This window comes from Heloderma suspectum, chromosome 11 (genome assembly GCF_057233095.1).
Source record: "Heloderma suspectum isolate Gila_16-S chromosome 11, 16-S_ref, whole genome shotgun sequence".
Classification (NCBI taxonomy): domain Eukaryota; kingdom Metazoa; phylum Chordata; class Lepidosauria; order Squamata; family Helodermatidae; genus Heloderma; species Heloderma suspectum.
Window position 1 is genome coordinate 20,799,768 of NC_139468.1, and position 18,601 is coordinate 20,818,368.

At 42.5% G+C, this 18,601-nt stretch overlaps 1 long non-coding RNA gene across 1 annotated transcript in view; it reads left to right on the top strand.

Moving 5' to 3' along the window:
* Positions 1-18,601, top strand: part of LOC146337113 (uncharacterized) — a 344,200-nt gene that overhangs the window by 99,080 nt on the left and 226,519 nt on the right. The window contains exon 2 of the long non-coding RNA XR_014785353.1: positions 7,627-7,776. This is a non-coding gene — a long non-coding RNA (uncharacterized LOC146337113). The remainder of the gene's footprint in view (positions 1-7,626; positions 7,777-18,601) is intronic.

Genomic DNA, 18,601 nt, shown 5'->3' on the forward strand with positions numbered 1-18,601 from the left:
GGTTTAGCAAGATACGCCACTGAAAACAATGGGGGTTTCAGCCCTAAGACCCAAACATGTGCTCTGAAAAGAAAAATAAATCTGTGTGTGTTGTAAATTTCATCATCTTAAAATAGATCGGAAAATGGATAAGCATTGTTTCAATAGCAAATGTTATGTCCCTCTAGGGGCTCTGCCAAGAAGGAGAGTGTTTTGAGTTGTTTATGTTCAAAAGCAGAATCCCAAGAGTGAAATACTGCTATCGGTTCACTCTGTTCTGTGGCCTTTTATTGTTGTTTATATTGGGTTGAGGATTCCCACCTCCTTCCACTTACATTTTATCTATTGGTTTGAAGAGCTCAACAAGAAGAATTCAATCTGAAAAGTAGCTTAGGAAGATGTGGGGTTGTAGGTGGCCTGTTTTTCTAGAGAATTATTGGTAATATGTATTACTTAAAATGTGCATTTCCTACCTGAATTCGGCTGAAAAGTCTTACAAATCTGTTAGGTGTTGAATTGCACATCCTCCTTTTCAGAACGGCACAGAACTCACTCACCAGAAAATTGTCAAATCGCCTTCATCTCAGAGCATTAAGGAAATATGTATCTAATTGTATTAGCAAAAGGTGTGTTTATTGTCACAATAAATCACAATAGCCCTGCTTTTACACGTTGTATCCAGCATCCTACTGGGTTTTTGGTTAGTAGAGTATTGGGAAGGGATGTGGACAAAGAACCATGAATTGCAAAAAGGAAGGAGCAAAATACTACTTGCACACTAGTAAGTAATGACACTTTAAGAAAGTAGCAATTTGGGGGAAATTGGAAATTGGAAGAGAGTGGCTTAAAGGGGCCTCTGGGGTGGGTTCGCCTAGGAGGTGGTGCTGAAGAGAAGAAAAGCCCAAAGTAGTTAATGTCTGCAGCCAGGTCAGATCCTGAGCAAAAATAATTTTCTGGGCATAAGGATTAGAACTAAGTCAGGACCAGTTCCAGGCTTCTGAGGTCTCTGGAGAAGAGGGCCTCTAGCTCCTGCCATTAGGTACACCACTGGTATGCAAGTGAGTGGCTCATTTGTACTTTTAGCTGCCCCTGTCACTCATTTGAGTCATTTAGCGACTGTTGGCAAGCTGCAGAGGCAACTACCACCCAGAGGGAGAGGGCAATACCATCTATATGGGGCTGTTCACATGATGCAACAGCCCACCATGGGTTATTTATCCCACAGCGAGGCTGAGTAATGTGTGGGGCACACACAGCTGCCATTTTGAATGTTCAACCCCTGCTTGGGGGTTGCTGTGTTATGTAAATTTGACAAGCGTGGCTTATGTGAGGGTTAAACAACCCAGGATCTGTTTTAGGTTAAACAACCTTTGCATAACCCACAGTCACTGGGTTTGCGTGACACAACAACTCCCGACTGGGGATTGGATATTCAGATTGCCGCTTGCGGGCACTTTGGCTCATTCTGGTTTAAATAACCCGCAGCAAGCCATGATGTGTCATCTGAACCTGGTCTATATCTCTGAATGAGTGTTCATTTGTGCAAATATATGTGGTGCTAATATTTGTATACTTGTCTGTGTTTTTTAATTGGAACGGGCCTAAATGACTGTAATGAAGACTATTTGATTGATGGTGCTGAACATTAAAAATAGCACAGTGGTGCGCAACCTACAACACACAATAATAAAATGCACACAAGAAGAGAAAAAGATAAGTAGAAACAATTGTATCTTCAGTAGGAACCAATGTACACAGTACAGGGAGAGGGGGAGGGAGCTGCTGCTGCTCTCTTTGGTGACGGCATGGTGCAGAGGGAGACGTCAGAGGCAGGTCATTCCTCTCAGTGGAGCCATTCTTCTGGTCTGGACACATACCTAGAGGAGCACATTTGGTCACAAAACCCTGGAGAGCCCCCTGCCCATCAAAAATAGCGAGCTAGATGGGTAAGTGGTCTGACTCCATATAAGCCACCTTCCCATGTTCCTTAATAGGAAGATTCTATCCCCCTGTAAATACCTGTTAGGCCACTACAATCTTCAGGGAAGGCCTTGTTGTCGGTATCAGATGCTGCAGAGTCCCATCTGGCAGCCACATGGCCATGGGCCTTGTTTGTGGTGGCACCTTTCCTCTGGAATGACCGCCCCTGTGTGACGCATCAGGCACTGACAATCATGTGCTTTCAACAGTTATGAAAAACTTGTTTACCCTGACTGTTCCCAGCCATTAACATGTTTAAGTTTGTTAACTTGTTTTAGGATTAGCTGTAAACCGCTCTGGGTTTTTTAAAATGGGAAGCTGCATATAAAATGTCTTAAATAAATAAATAAATAAACAAACGAACAAACTGTTCAATTAATGGTTTAATAACAACAACAACAATATCTGCCTTACACTACAGTAAGCTGAGTGACTTGGATGCCCTTTAGAGGTTACAGCAGCTGTGTAGGAACTATTTTTCTGTAGCTTCATCTTCCAGTGCTGCTATAATAAAACTTGCCACCATGTGGGCAGGGCCAGGTCCTTGCCACCCAGTCATTGTCCTCAGTTATGGCTGGGTGATGATTACATCATAAGGGCTGTGTGCAAGTGCCCCACTGACCTGAAAATAGGCCTTCAAATAGTACAGCAGTACAGTGGGAAGAACTGATGGGAAAGCGCCTCCTTACCCCATTGCTGTCTCATCTAAAGGGCACCTTTATACCAGCTGCATTAAAGGAAAATAATTGCTTCTCGTGGCAACGTGGAGATAAAATTATCCCATCAAGAAGAAGCAGGCAGTTGCTTTGGCCTGGCCTGGGCTTTCACTTTCCACACACCGAGAGAGTTGGATAGGTTAACAACCTCTCTAATATTTAATTCTGTGCCACCCGTTTATCCTGCTATTTGTAACATTTGTATCCCGCCTTTGCTGTATGCAGGCTGCAGCTCAAGAGTGGTGACATCTTGTTCCCAGGCAATTTCCTTTCCAGGTACCAGTCAAGCCTAGACCTGCTTAGATTCAGAGGAAGGACTGTGGCAGGTGACTGCAAAGCATTCTCTGGGCATTTTCAGCTTCTGAGACTGCAGCACAGACAATTTGCACTTCCTGCAAGTGGGGAACTGATATTCATCGGACAGAAAATGAATGTGCAAATGAAGATCTTATACAGAATGAACATGCACCCTTAAAAAAAAATTAGTGAAGCACGTGTATGAAACTGTCACATAAACAACAACAACAATATTAATAGTAATAATAATAATAGATGATAATAATAATAATAAACATCAAAGCCTACAAAATATAAGACTCTTCAAAACAATTTAAAGCACACATGATGTGTCATCCCTAAAAAAAATCTAATCTAGGGGCACGCAGAAGGTAGACTGGGATACGTTGATATATCTTTGCGTAAAGTATTTTGGCAGGGGTTTCTATACGATGTCTAATTGTTTAACAACAACAACAACAAAACGTATCTCCTTCTTTTGTTTTTCTAAACTAGGCTGCTGAGATTAGAAAGGCTTGGGAATGGGAGGAAACCAGGAGTGTTTTTGTGTGTGATAGAACTGTGAATTTGCTGAAAACAAATTCTTCACCTGTGTTCAGAGGTGCCCTGTTAATTCTAAGTGAATATCTGCTCCCCTGAAGTCAATATTTTCCAGCAGGCTTTCATTAGGGGATCTCAGGGTCCTAGTAAAAAAAGTTAGATGCCACAAGCCTGGTCTACCTGTCTCTGCTCTAATGGGATTGTGGCTGCGGCTTCCATTATTCAAATAGGTTATTATTATTATTTTTGAGAATATAACTATAATATCTAGAGGTGACATTTAGATTCATTATTTAATTACTTCTGTCAGGGTGGCAGTGGACTGAGCGTTCGGGAATGAAATGAGAGAGCTTTGGAAGTTCAGTAATACTGGAAGAAGGCATTGAGCACTGGGAGAAAAGTGATTTCTTGAGACTTGAATCTTCAGGAGTTAATGCTAGAGGTGGTAACTACTGTTTAAATTTAAGCTTGGCCTACACAAGCAGTAGAATGAGGTGGTTGAATAGATTGTACCACTTTAGACATAAGCTGCAAATTCCCTGCAAATAATAATAATAATAATAATAATAATAATAATAATAATAAAAAAGCCTATCAGGGAGAACGGTTCTAATTCAGACCGCTCGCTGCTGTTTTGGTTTTCTTTTTTCAGTGAGTTTTTCATCCCATTCTACCTCCTCACGTCAGGACTCTACCACCTACTTCCTCCTCAGTCTACTGTCTGCATGTGTAGACCAGGCCCTTGGTGAGGTCCATCCACTCATCTTTAGAGGTTGAGTGATTTGAAATGGATTTGGGGGCCCATATGGTTACTGTAAATTCACTAAAAGGGGCAATGGAGACAGTTATAGCAGCCACACATGTCTGACCCCATTGAAAACTACACCTTATTTGCAGTCCATGGATAAGTGTCCATTGGTCTGTGCATTTCATATTTCACACAACCAGAGTACCTATTGGAGGTCCTCTAGATCAGGAGCTCTTCTCATGGAGGGCAGAGCTCTTGTTCAAGGAGGTGGGGTTCTCCACTTCAAAGAAGGGGAAGGTTCTGCCGAGTCTGTGGAACACTCAGCAAACCTGATGCAAATATTTAGCCTTAGTTTCACACTGGTTTATCTTGCAGCTACAGAGAATGAAGCATTCTATCATGCAGAGTGAATGCTGTCCAATGTTTATTTTTTTAAAGATTTCTGAAGGGCTGGCTTCAGAGCACATTGATCACACATTAAACATTTCTGTTTCTTGACTGGACAAAAGTGTCACCATGCAGCCAGTAGAAATAATGCATTCATAAAGCAGCATGGAATACTAAGATGGTGAAAATCTGGGCAGAACCTGATAATGGCGTTGCTTTCAACTTTGAACTATGGGTCAGCTACATAGGACAGCCTTCCCCAACCTGGTGCCCATCTAATGTGTTGGACTACGGTTCTCATAATCAGCTGGATGAGCAGAGGGTCAGGATCCTGGGACAGAGTATCCAGATATGACATATTTCTAAGCTAGACTCCAGTATTCTTATTGGAAGAGGGCTATAATCCATCAGCTCCCCTTCTTGCAATACAGCCAATGCATGGAGTCATTATTCACCTTCCAAGCAAACATCTTAGGCTGTGGTTTTCCTTTCAAAGCAGAATGTGTTGTTATTGTTAGAATGACTGGCTGAAGTTGAAACAGCTCTGTGCCCAGCTTGGCAAAAGTATTTCATACCTTTTTTTTGATCTACAGGGAATGCTTAACAGGAAGCAGGGCTGGGTGATGGCAGGAGAACAGCCTGGCTGTGAAACCAGGTATATGGATTGCCCATGCATGGATTGGACTGTGTCAGCTTTCCACTGGGGATGCTTCATCCCTAGCTTGTATCTGAAATCCCCACCTGTGGAGTATCACTCCTGTTTCTGAAATCCGGCAGAGACAATACACCCAAAGCAGAAACAGACAGCACCCTAATCCACATTCTAAAGTCAACTCTGGTGTACATGGATCTAACCACACATGCGTCTAATGGAGCGGCATTGGTATCTCTTCATGCTGTTACTGTATTAGCAGGATTTTAGGAGGCAGAGTGATTTCTCACAGCTCCATTTCCTCCTCCTGCTAAGTAAGCTTTCATAGGCAAGGTTACACTGCCACTACAGTCCCCACTCCCCTCTGGAAATTCAGGTGTTCCACAATGCTACCAGTGATGGGAAAAGGCTTGTGTTGTTCATGTGCAGCTTTGCTGTTGTTCCATCATTCAGTCGTGTCCAACTCTTTGTGACCCCATGGACCATAGCACGCCAGGCCTTCCTGTCCTCCGCTCTCTCCCGGAGTGTGCTCAAGTTCATTCATGTGCAGCTAGAGATCAGAAAACTACTGATGCAAACTGCCCTTATTCTGGGTTAGCTGGAGTTTTTAAGCATGGGTGCCAGTTTTGCAGACTAACTGAAGTAGGTTCCAAGCCCCCAGATTCCCCTGTTATTTCTTGCTATTTATTTACTTATTTACTTGCTTACTTAGTTACTCCACTCTTCAGCCAAAAAGGCTCCCAGAGTAATTTACGAAGATCAATAATATGAGAATCCCTGTCCTCAGGGTTATAATGTAAAAGTCTCAACACAAAAGGAAAACAGATTGGGAAGGAGGAGGGGAAAACAACAACTCAGGCATTAGTTCTTAGTTACAAAGATTTTATAATGACCAGCTGGGATGGAAACAGTTCAAGGAGGGGAGGGGACAAAGGTTCACACGGCGCATAGTTGAATTACTGAATTTGCTATCACAAGGCGTAGTGATGGTCACCAATTTGGATGGCTTTAAAAGGGGGTTAGGCAAATACCTGTAGGAGATGGCTACTAGCTGTGATGGCTATATGCTACCTCCAGTACTAGAGGCAGTATGCCTATGTATACCAGTTGCTGGGGAACTTGTGTGGGAGGGTGCTAATGCACTCATGACCTGCATGTGAGTTTTCTGTTGACAGCTGGTTGGCCTTTGTGTGAATGGAATGCTGGACCAGATGGACCCTTGGTCTGATCCAGCATGGCTCTTTGTATGTTCTTATGTTGCTAGTCTCTCAGATGCGCCAGTGGAGTGGACCCAGCTTCCCCTCTCTCCCTCTGCTGCAGTAAGGCCTACGGCTAGGCCTTAAAAGTGAGTGTTTTCCATTGCCTTGAATTTTCGGAGCAGGCCTTGTGTTCTTGTTTGTTGATTGGATGAAGAGATTGCAGGGCATCTTAACATTTCACAGATGAAAACAGAGACACACTCATAACGTCCCTATTTGGGATCACTGCCCAATGCCCACCATCAGTATGACAAATTGCTAGCAATTCTACTACATCCTGTTGTATGCTGCATTCATTTCACACTGTGATAGCCCTATCCTCCACTGATTCAAAAACCAAGAGAGTGATGGTTTGTTTAGGAGGGCAGAAACATATAATTGTCCTACAATTTGTTATCAACAGTCCAAGGCATACCTCAGCAGCTGCGGTATGTAAAATTGCAGGCTGTGCTCTACATTCACGCATGGTGCATTTACACTGATGTGTGCTTGGGGTAAGATGCGTCTATTCCCCACTCCAAGTTTTCACATCTAGAGACCCTGGGGAATAAGCTAAACCTTGAAGAAGGACAACACACAACTACTAACAAAAAAAATGACAAGGGATCCCCTAAAAGGCAAAAATGGGGGTAGTTATTGACAATGACAGAGACCAGAAAATAGGGACTGATAAATGAGGACAAGTATGAGATTGTTTCCTTAAAAAGCAGAATAGATGGGCGAGGAAATGATTGTTGTAAAAAACAAGGTATTATATGCATAGCGATGTCTGTCTGACTTACAAGTATTCACATTAACAAAAAAGATGAGAAAAAGAAAGAAAAAAAAGTAGAGAGAACGGTTGAAAATATCATGATGGGTTGCAATACATTTCAGCTTAAAATGATGTACAGGTCTGCCTTGAGTCCACTGAGATATTAAGGCTATACTGAGCTGGTCAGGTGGAAAATCTGGCATCTTCCTTGGCTGTGCTTTGAAAAACCATTCATCTAGAAATTCAAAGAACAAAGCAGGAAAAATACTGGCCTGGGAAAAAATCTTGTTTTATTTTGATAACATATTTTTCAGGGCATCCTGCGCTGATGTATTTTCAAGGAAGCGGTGGCTTTGATGGAAACAAAGAAGGCTCAAGACCTGATACGTGTGTGATGCTGGGGCTGCCTGGAGCTTTTTTCCTTCACTCTTGGGTGTCTGGCATCCCCACAAGCTATGTGACATGTGAGTTGGCAGCTCATGGATCTCCTATCACTGCTGCTCCAGGTTGCATGCCAGAGATCATAGAGGTTGCCGTGACATACGCCCGGTGCAGATGTAATGCTGTCTGATTGCCTAACTAGTGATGTTGCCAAAATTAATATTTCCTGGCTTGGAAATATGCATCTTGGTGGCTCATGATTCAGATATGAGGTGAGCATTGCAGCCCGTAATCTCAGTGGAAAAGAACTTACATCCTCCTCCTGTGTCACCCATATGCCTGCCTCAAACCTCTTCTTCCTCTCTTCACCTTGCCTGCTACTTTGGCAGCAGTGGAATGGAGGGGAAGGCATCTCCCCCCCCCCCCCGCAATGCATGGTATGCTCTTTCCCTGCTCCTCTGATGCATAGCAATTGTGTGCCAGGCACCAGAAGCATGGGAAAATGGAAATTTAAAAACTTGTCCCCTTGCCCCTGGTGTCTGGCACATAGATGAAGAAGCTGGAGGGGGAAATAAGTGGCCACTACCACCAACAAAGTATTAAACATAAGTATGTTGGCAGGGGATTTGGTGAGATGGCCGTGGGCAGGTAGGTGTGTGTGTATGGGGAATTTGTGGCTCAACAGGGTGCTTGTGGGAGGGATCACACCATATCACACTCTAGATGACATCGTTGGGAAAATGTAGGGTCCATATTGCCCTCAGAATCAACTGAGCTATTTTCCATGATTGTTTGTTTGTTTTGAAATAGGTTTTCTGAGCCTGTCTGGGGAATTTTGCCCCAGCAATACTTCTCATCATGGTTAGGACATTGGAAGTACCCTATGGACCTGTGCACTCCTCCCTCTTCCTTTCTTGCATATGAATTACCTCCTTTCATTTTCAGAGCTATTCCAGGTTAGTATTGCAGGGACACTGGCCTTTTACTAACCATGGTTAATGCCAAACCACAAGTGGCAAACTTGTTTCTAACCAGGGTCTGTGAAAACTGGTGATGATATAATGCAAACTGGGGTTAGCTCTGAAAACGAAAGGGGTGGCAATTGGAATTCATGCAAAAGGAGCATCTCTTGCCAACTTAGGGTAAACTTCAGGCACATGGTCCAGTGAGCTCTAGTCCACAAAGTGTATGCCATCATCCTGTGCTAATACCAATCCTCAGCCGAGAGCGCTTGCACCTTTGGAGCCAAAGGAGCACCACCAATGCACAAGAGGGATGTATTGGCAAGCTTGGGAGCACCCCAAGCTGTGTAGAAGAACAAAAAAACACTGGGGGGGAATGTAAGGAAGGGAACCCCAAAACAGGTTAATGAAGGCTGAGTGTGTGCCGGGGACATGGAATGCTGTCTGACTGTTGTGGGAATGAGAGAAAATTGGCAGAAAGGAATGGAGAATTTGGGAAAGGGCATGGCTGGCTGGAATCCTGAACAGGAATACTCCATGCTCCAACATTTTGTACACCTCCCACTTGTAAAACAATTAAACTTTAAGACGTTATAAGACACCTTTTTGTTTTTATTATCAACATTCTAATCAATAGTGAGGGAGTGAAGAATCCAGGGAAATTGTTTGGAATCTGAATCAAGACTACAGCATGACTCCTACAGGGGAGAAATGTGACCAGAGGATTTGCAACTCTCTCTTGTGGGTTGAGCATTCCTTCAATATTTCTTCCATGCAGAGAGTGCTCACACGCTCACCCTTCCCAGCAAAGAAATTTAAAGCATTCATGATTTCTCCTACAGGCTGGGAAGAAGAAAGGGACAGATTGTTAATTCAATTATTTAGAAAAATTGAAGCATTTTTAAAAATCCTGGCGATAGCCGATGAATGTGTGCCCACCAAAACTGGGTTGTGTACATCATCATAAATATTTGTGAGCATTCACAATAAAACCATTGTGTAATTGCTATGGTGGCAATGTAAAAAATGTATATTTGTCAGATATCTGAAACAACTATAGCTAAACTGAAACATGTCATTGAGTGAAACCATACCCAGCATGTTGGGGTTTGTTTGTTGGTAACTTTGGAAATACAGCCAAAGAGGTAGGACCTGCAACAAAATTTTACAATGTGGAGTTGCTCCTGTTCAGGGTTCTTGCCGGTCAGCCACACTGTTTTCCACGATACTCCATTCCGTCATCCTGCTGCCCCAGTTTTTCTGTTCTTTTATCTCTCCAGTGGTCTTGTTTATGACCACTGAGCATGCTCAATCCCCATTAGGCTTTTGGGGGGCCCTTTCTTAGATATTTTTTCTCCTAGAGATATCATGTACTTCTGCAAACTTTGAGGTTCCCCCAGCCTGCTGATGCCTCCATCATGTGTGTTGGTGACATAATGACCCACACTTAGAGAATTATTTTTCTGTCAGTATGTATGTATGTATAAGATTCCATTTCAGGGCTATGGTCTAAAGGCACATGACACAGCAACCTTGCAGGAGCTAAGCAAGTCTGGTTCTGATCAGTGCCTGGATGGGAGACTGCCTGGGAGCACCATGATAAAAGAAAGGTGAGATAAAAGGTGGGCCTTCTCCCATATCAACCTGCCCGTTCACTGAGATCCACAGATCAGGGTCCCCTGGTTGTCCCATTACCTGCACAGGTACATCTGACAACAATCAGGGACAGAGACTTTTCTGTGGTGGCACCCCACTTTTGGAATTCTCTCCCTCCAGCCTGCAGTGTGACAAGCCCCGTCTTTGATGGAGCTTAGGCACCTGCTGAAAATTTCTCTTTATATTGAGGCCTTTGCTGATTTTAAGACCTAGCTTGGTAAATTCTCTTTGTTATTTTTAGCTTTATCTTTTTTTGTTGTTTTAATGCATTTTGTACAACACCCTGTATATAATCTTTTTAATTTTTAAAATAAATAAATAAATAAAAATGGGCTAAATAATTCATATGAACTTGAGCATACTCCGGGAGAGAGCAGAGGACAGGAAGGCCTGGCGTGCTATGGTCCATGGGGTCACGAAGAGTCGGACACGACTTAAACGGCTGAACAACAACAACAAATAATTCATAGATGACTGGGGGCCCATTCTCACAAACTCTGGGCTCAAGGCAGCCGTAATGATTCCCAGGCATGGATAACATGCTGAAGCAGGTCTTTATAGCACATCTGTGTGTGTGGGAGGGATGGTGATAAGATAAGCACGCATGCAGCTTCCTCAGCATATGGTAGCCATGGCTGGAAATTAGCATTGATGGCCTCAAAGCTGGCTAGCTTAACTTACCTCAAGCTGGTGCCTCCAGATGTGCTGGACTGCAACACCCATTATTCTTAGCCAGCATTTCCATGCTAGCTGGGGATGATGGGAGTTGAAGTCCAACATATCTGGAGGGCACCCAACTTGGGGAAGGTTAGGCTAGAGTCAGCAGAAGCTTGTAGCTCTGATTTCGGTGGGGCCGTGCATCCATTCTGGGTTTCAGTCAGAACCAGCCAGAACTCTATAGGAGCTGTCCAAGGTGATGAACCCATTTGGGGGTGAGGGTTCAGCACCTTGGATAGCTCCTGTAGGGTTCTGGCTGGTTCTGACTAAAACCCAGAATGGATGCACGGCCCCACTGAAACCAGAGCCACCAACCTCCCCTGGCTAGAGTATTGGACTATGCCTAGGGATGGGTGAACAAGCAGTGTTTAAGGTCACCAGGATTCTCTGAGCATCGTCTGGAGGTTCGTCCTGTGCCCACTTCCCATTCACATCTGTGATCACTGCTCACTCTGCATGAACAGGAAACTTGTGCAAATTGAGCAATCGCACGGGAGATTTGAACAAGTTCCCCCAAATTTGGGCAGGTTTCCCCAAATTTGCACAACTTTCCTTTGTCCATGGAGGAAATTTGCACAAATTATGAAAATTGTGCAAATCAAACTGGGAATCAGGAGTGAGACAAATGTAAGCACGTGTTTGACAATTTGCAAATTTGGGGGGTGGACACGTGCTCACCTTCATAGCTTCAAATGGAGCATGCTCAGATGTTTTGTGAGCAAAAAGAAAATTCTCACACATCCCAAACTATGCCCAAAGAGGCCCAGGTTCAGACCCTTGCTCAGCCATGAAGCTCACAGGCCAGCCATGCTCTCTCTCTCAGCCTAAACCCCACCCTAGCGGCTAGGATAAAAAGAAAGGCAGGGGAGATCATGTGCAGTGTCCTGAATATTCCTTGGAGTGAATAAATGTAATAAACATAATTGTGGATGCCATATCCTGATAGGATTATGAGAACACGCCCTCATTACAAGGCAACACTGGAACAATCCCGTGTATTCTATAGTCAAAGTACCTGCAAATGTGATTCTTGTTCCTGGCAGTTTTAGGTGCTGCTGCTGCATGACTAGGAATCTGAAATAGCATAAATGCAGAAATCTTTATTCTTAATATTTTATTAGCATATAAAATTAAATAGGCCAGAACCATAAAACTGGGAAAAAATCGAATGTCTTCTATAATTACCATCTATCTTCTTGCCTTACTGTTTCCGAAGAGTTTGTCCAATTCCAATATAAAATAAATGGCTGCCGATTTTCAATCTGGAGTCTTCACTTATTTTTGTATCGTTGCAAAGTCTCTTGTAATATATCAATTTGGACATTAATATTGGATGCCACATTTTCATTTATAAATCCAGAACTCTTAGATACATTAATTAAAATCCAGAGTTGCTAAGCCATTTGCAATTTATTGCTATTAAACATTTATTTTAGCAGAATACGGCCAATAATCTGGGTCTTCTGTGACCAAATGCATTATTCGCTACATCTTGCAGGTTGTCTAACTCAGCTTTTGCTTAGGATGTTTGATGTTTCATTTGTATATGTCAGTATCTATGGAATATCGACATTTAGAAAACTGTGAAATGGGACTTATTTCTCAACGCACATATGATTGTTGTTAAAGGGGAGATATGATCAGAGTTAACTTATTAGACTTGGGGTCATCCAGTCAAATATATAGGCAGCATGTTCTAGCTAAATAACAGGAAGTAATGCTTTATACAGTGATCTGGTTTGAATGTAATGCTGAGCTATGGTTTAGCATTATGTGAAGAAGTCTCAAGCTCATCTGCTCCTCCTTCCCTTCTCCTCTAGCATGGCTTCAAGTAAGAGATTGGGAGACTTCACTTCCATTTCCAATTAACGGTGTGTGTTTTTTTTCATAATGTGCAGACTGTGTTTAATCCTAACTATAGTGTAGGGAAACAAGACAGAATCATAAACCATGATTTGAAGTTGCCTTGTTTCTGTAAACCAAGGGCAGGCAGCCTGGATTCCTCCTGTCCAGTTGTTTTGGACTACAACTCCCATAATCCCTGACTGTTTGCTATGCTGGCTGGGTTGATGTGAGTTATGGTCCAAAATACCTGGAGGACATCCAGTTGCCTACTCCTGCCCTAAACCATTAGTTAAGATGAACTGTTGTATGCAATGTATGCATTTTCACATAACAGAAAGCAAAAAAATCCTGGCTTAATAAGCATGAACACTGAGGGGGTGTGCACGGCCCATTCATTGCCACTTCACTCGTCTCAAGCCAGAATTCAGCACTTAAACATATCTTCCCAGTACATGTGAATCGGGAACTATGGTTAAGTGCCTCCAAGCAAGCCATGATCAGAATGCAGCTTTAAAGCAGGATTTGCAAGCACAGTGTTATGTGAGAACCAGGGCAGATAAAGTGAAAGGGAAGAAGACCCTCAACATAAAACCCAAACTGAACAAATCAGTGAACCCAAGAAGTAAGATATTATACAAAAGAACAAAATTATGCACACTAAATTGAAAGAATAAACCATTTACTGTAAATGTATGTATGGCTGTGTACACTGAAAAAGTCACATCTACATGTAAATGCACAAGGTCTCTCTTTGACAATGTACCAATTGCTTCTCAAGAATACAGTACGGTGTAGTACCAACCACACACACAGTGAATTCAAAATATCTCTATACAGCAATAATAGACAACAGTAGGTTGCCATAATCTATACATGATATGATGAACAAAACACTACTAAGGACATTAGGTCTCTATTTAACAACGTACAAATTGCTTCTCAAGAATAAAATGGAGTGTAGTACCAACCATACACAAAGTAAATTCAAGGTGTCTCTATGCAACAATAATAATAATTTGTTGTTTATTCGTTCAGCTGCTTCCGACTCTTCATGACTTCATGGACCAGCCCACGCCAGAGCTTCCTGTCAGCCAGCACCACCCCCACCTTCCCCAAGGTCAAGCCCGTCACCTCCAGAATATCATCCATCCATCTTGCCCTTGGTCGGCCCCTCTTCCTTTTCCCTTCCACTTGCCCTAGCATCAGCATCTTCTCCAGGGTATCCTGTCTTCTCATTATGTGGCCAAAGTATTTCAGTTTTTCCTTTAATATCATTCCCTCAAGTGAGCAGTCTGGCTTTATTTCCTGGAGTATGGACTGGTTTTTGATCTTCTTGCAGACCAAGGCACTCTCAGAATTTTCCTCCAACACCACAGTTCAAAAGCATCTATACTCCTTCGCTCAGCCTTCCTTATGGTCCAGCTCTCGCAGCCATAGGTTACTACGGGGAATACCATTGCTTTAACTATGCGGATCTTTGTTGTCAGTGTGATGTCTCTGCTCTTAACTATTTCATCAAGATTCATCATTGCTCTCCTCCCAAGAAGTAAATGCCTTCTGATTTCCTGGCTGCAGTCAGCATCTGCAGTAATCTTTGCACCTAGAAAGACAAAGTCTGTCACTGCCTCCATGTTTTCTCCCTCTATTTGCCAGTTATCAATCAAGCTGATTGCCATAATCTTGGGTTTTTTTAGGTTTAACTGCAACCCAGCCTTTGCAATTTCTTCTTTCACCTTCGTCATAAGGTTCCTCAGCTCCTCCTCATTTTCAGCCACCAAAGTGGTATCATCTGCATATCTGAGATTGTTAATGTTTCTTCCAGGGATTTTAACTCCAGCCTTGGCTTCATCAAGCCCAGCACGTTGCATGATGTGTTCTGCATACAGGTTGAATAGGTAGGGTGAGAGTATACAACCCTGCCGTACTCCTTCCCCAATCTTAAACCAGTCCGTTGTTCCGTGGTCTGTTCTTACCGTTGCTACTTGGTCATTATACAGATTCCTCAGGAGGCAGACAAGATGACTTGGTATCCCCATCCCACCAAGAACTTGCCACAATTTGTTATGATCCACACAGTCAAAGGCTTTAGAACAGTCAATAAGACAGAAATAGAAGTTTTTCTGAAACACCCTGGCTTTCTCCATTATCCAGCAGATATTGGCAATTTGGTCTCTAGTTCCTCTGCCTTTTCTAAACCCAGCTTGTACATCTGGCAATTCTTGTTCCATGAATTGTTGGAGTCTACCTTGCAAGATCTTGAGCATTACCTTACTACATGTGAAATAAGTGCCATTGTTCGATAGTTTGAACATTCTTTAGTGTTTCCCTTTTTGGTATGGGGATATAAGTTGATTTTTTTCCAATCTGGTGGCCTTTCTTGTGCTTTCCAAATTTGCTGGCATATGGCATGCATCACCTTGACAGCATCATCTTCTTGCAAGATTTTAAACAGTTCAGCTGGGATACCGTCGTCTCCTGCTGCCTTGTTATTAGCAATGCTTCTTAAGGCCCATTCAACCTCACTCTTCAGGATGTCTGGCTCTAACTCACTGACCACACCATCAAATCTATCCCCGATATTATTATCCTTCCTATACAGATCTTCCGTATATTCTTGCTACCCTTTCTTGCTGTCTTCTGCTTCTGTTAGGTCCTTGCCATCTTTGTTTTTGATCATACCCATTTTTGCCTGGAATTTACCTCCAATGTTTCTAATTTTCTGGAAGAGGTCTCTTGTCCTTCCTATTCTATTATCTTCTTCCACTTCCATGCATTGCTTGTTTAAAAATAATTCCTTATCTCTTCTGGCTAACCTCTGGAATTTTGCATTTAATTGGGCATATCTCCCTCTTTCACTGTTGCCTTTTGCTTTCCTTCTTTCTTGGGCTACTTCCAGTGTCTCAGCAGACAGCCATCTTGCCTTCTTGGTTTTCTTTTTCTTTGGGACGTTTTTTGTTGCCGCCTCCTGAACAATGTTGTGAACTTCTGTCCATAGTTCTTCCGGGACCCTATCTACCTAATCTAGTCCCTTAAATCTATTCCTCACCTCCACTGCATATTCATGAGGAATATTAGTGAGCTCATATCTAACTGATCTGTGGATCTTCCCTATTCTCTTGAGTCTGATTCTAAATTGTGCAATAAGAAGTTCGTGATCTGAACTACAGTCAGCTCCAGGTCTTGTTTTTACCAACTGTATAGATGTCCACCACCTTTGGCTACAAAGGATGTAGTCAATCTGATTTCGGTGTCGACTATCTAGTGAAGTCCATGTATAAAGCCATCTTTTAGGTTGTTGGAAGAGAGTGTTTGTTATGCACAGTGAGTTGTCTTGGCAAAATTCTATCAGCCTATGTCCCGCTTCATTTTGTTCTCCCAGACCATGCTTGCCTGTAATTCCAGGTGTCGTTTGACTACCCACCTTAGCATTCCAGTCTCCTGTAATGAAAAGAACAGCTCTTTTTGGCATATTATCCAGTAGGTGCTGCAGATCCTCATAGAACTGATCTGCTTCTGCTCCTTCAGCATCTGTGGTTGGAGCATATATTTGGATCACTGTGATGTTCAATGGCTTACCCTGAATTCGAATTGAGTTCATTCTGTCATTTTTTGGATTGTATCCAAGCACTGCTTTAGCCACTTTATTATTAATTATGAAGGCTACTCCATTTCTTCTGTGGTCCTCTTGTCCACAGTAGTAGATCTGGTGGTCATCTCATGTGAAGTGGCCCATTCCAGTCCATTTGAGTTCACTGACACCCAAAATGTCTATATTTAATTTTGACATCTCCCCAGTAACCACATCCAATTTGCCCTGGCTCATAGAACTTACATTCCAGGTTCCTATGGTGTGTTGATCTTTAGAACATCGGATTTGTCGTTCACCACCAGCACCATCGGCCGCTAGCCATCCTTTCGGCTTTGAGCTAGCTGCGTCATCACATCTGGGGCTAGTTGAACTTACCCTCTGTTCCTCCCCAATAGCATTTTGACCACCTTCCGGCCTGGGAGTCCCATCTTCCAATGGTATACCAACATATCTCTGGTTGTATTGATCCATTTAGTTTTCACACGGCAAGAATACTGGGGTGGGTTGGTGTTACCTTCCCCAGGGATCGTAGTTATCTTAAACTACACAACAAAAACTCTGGAATGTGATTTTGTTTCTGTACTTCATCAGAATGACAAATCTACGTATTGTTTAATTTTCTTCATCTGTTGTACTGGCAGCCAAACTTTGTTCCTCTCCATTAATATGCTGTATTTAAAGAAACAAAACAGGAAGGCGATAAAATAACTTGCCTCAGAAGCCTGAAGCAACTAATACAAAATTTACTTCTATCATTAACTATTACCTGAGAACTTGAAAAATATTGAAGTGCTTCAGTGAAACCATTTGCCTTAAACTATGTCAATTCAGGGGAAAAAGAAATGCTTGTTATCCTGGAACAGCAAAATAACGAAGGAAGTGGTTAGCATTTGTGACTGGTTCCAGACAGCCAAGGCTTTCTTCATAATGGCATACAAAGATTTTTAACTGTACCGGTAGTGTTCCAGGTCAAACCTTGTTCCTAACTTGAGAAAACAAATGAGCACAAGCATGTAGGAGGTAGCCTGTGTATGGCTTGTTCAAGGAAGAATGCTGCCAGATGAAGTGGATTTACAAGTTTGACCTGGAAAATTTCTGGTAAGATTAAAAATCTTTGTATGCCATTATGAAGAAAGCTTTAATTGGCTGGAACCAGTTACAAACTCTAACCGTTTGCTCCGTTATTTTGCTATTTTGCTATTTCAGGATAACAGGAGTTTATTCCCCTGACTTGAGATAGTTTGGGGCAAATGGTTTCATTGAAGCACTTACATATTTTATACATTTATAGTAAAAGTTTTTTTTTTCATTTTAGTGTGCATACATTTGCTCTTTTGTATAATATATTACTTCTTGAGTCCATTGATTTGATCAGTCAGATAAACCACAGTTAGTTCAAAATGAAAGCAAAAGCCTCTGGTCCTCTCGTGGCTGGGGAGCGGTGTTTCTGAGCTCAAGGCTTGTTCGCGTAATGCTCAAGCACGTTTTGCTATTACGTCTGAATGAGGCCAATGTGTTGTGGCGATGGTACTATATAATGTGACTTATATGGCATAATTCCTTATATACATCTGTGGTCTATTAGCCACCACTAATCTCATGGCTCAAAATAGAACCTTCATATTCAGAAGCAATATGTCCTTAACTCTTGGTTGCTAGAGGCAAATACCAGGGGATGTGAGCTTCCTGGAGGGTGGGGGGGGGGAATCTGAGTGACCTGTCTCCTCAGCAGTGGTGGAGCAGTGCCTGTGGTTGTGGAAGGCAATTATTACAACCTTAGTAACAGTTGCACTGCATAAGCTTTCACAGTATCAGTGTTATCTACCTTCACTGCTCCAAAATCATTTGATGTGGAGCGGTATATAAATATTGTAAATAAATAAAAAATAAAAACAAAGGAAATACCTTTAACCTCACTACCTTTTCCAAGCAGAGGTAAAGAGAATGGGCCAGGCTAGAGCTGGGGTTCACTTTACCTTCTGTTAGATCCTGCTCACTCTGCAAGCTGAAGCAGTAGCGAGTCAATAGGATTCTGGTGTAAAATGCATTGGAAATCCCAGGAAACTAATGCGGAGCGACACACGCATGGCACTGTGCGAGTTCATCTTTTAGGCAAAGGCATTCACATTTACTCCTCTT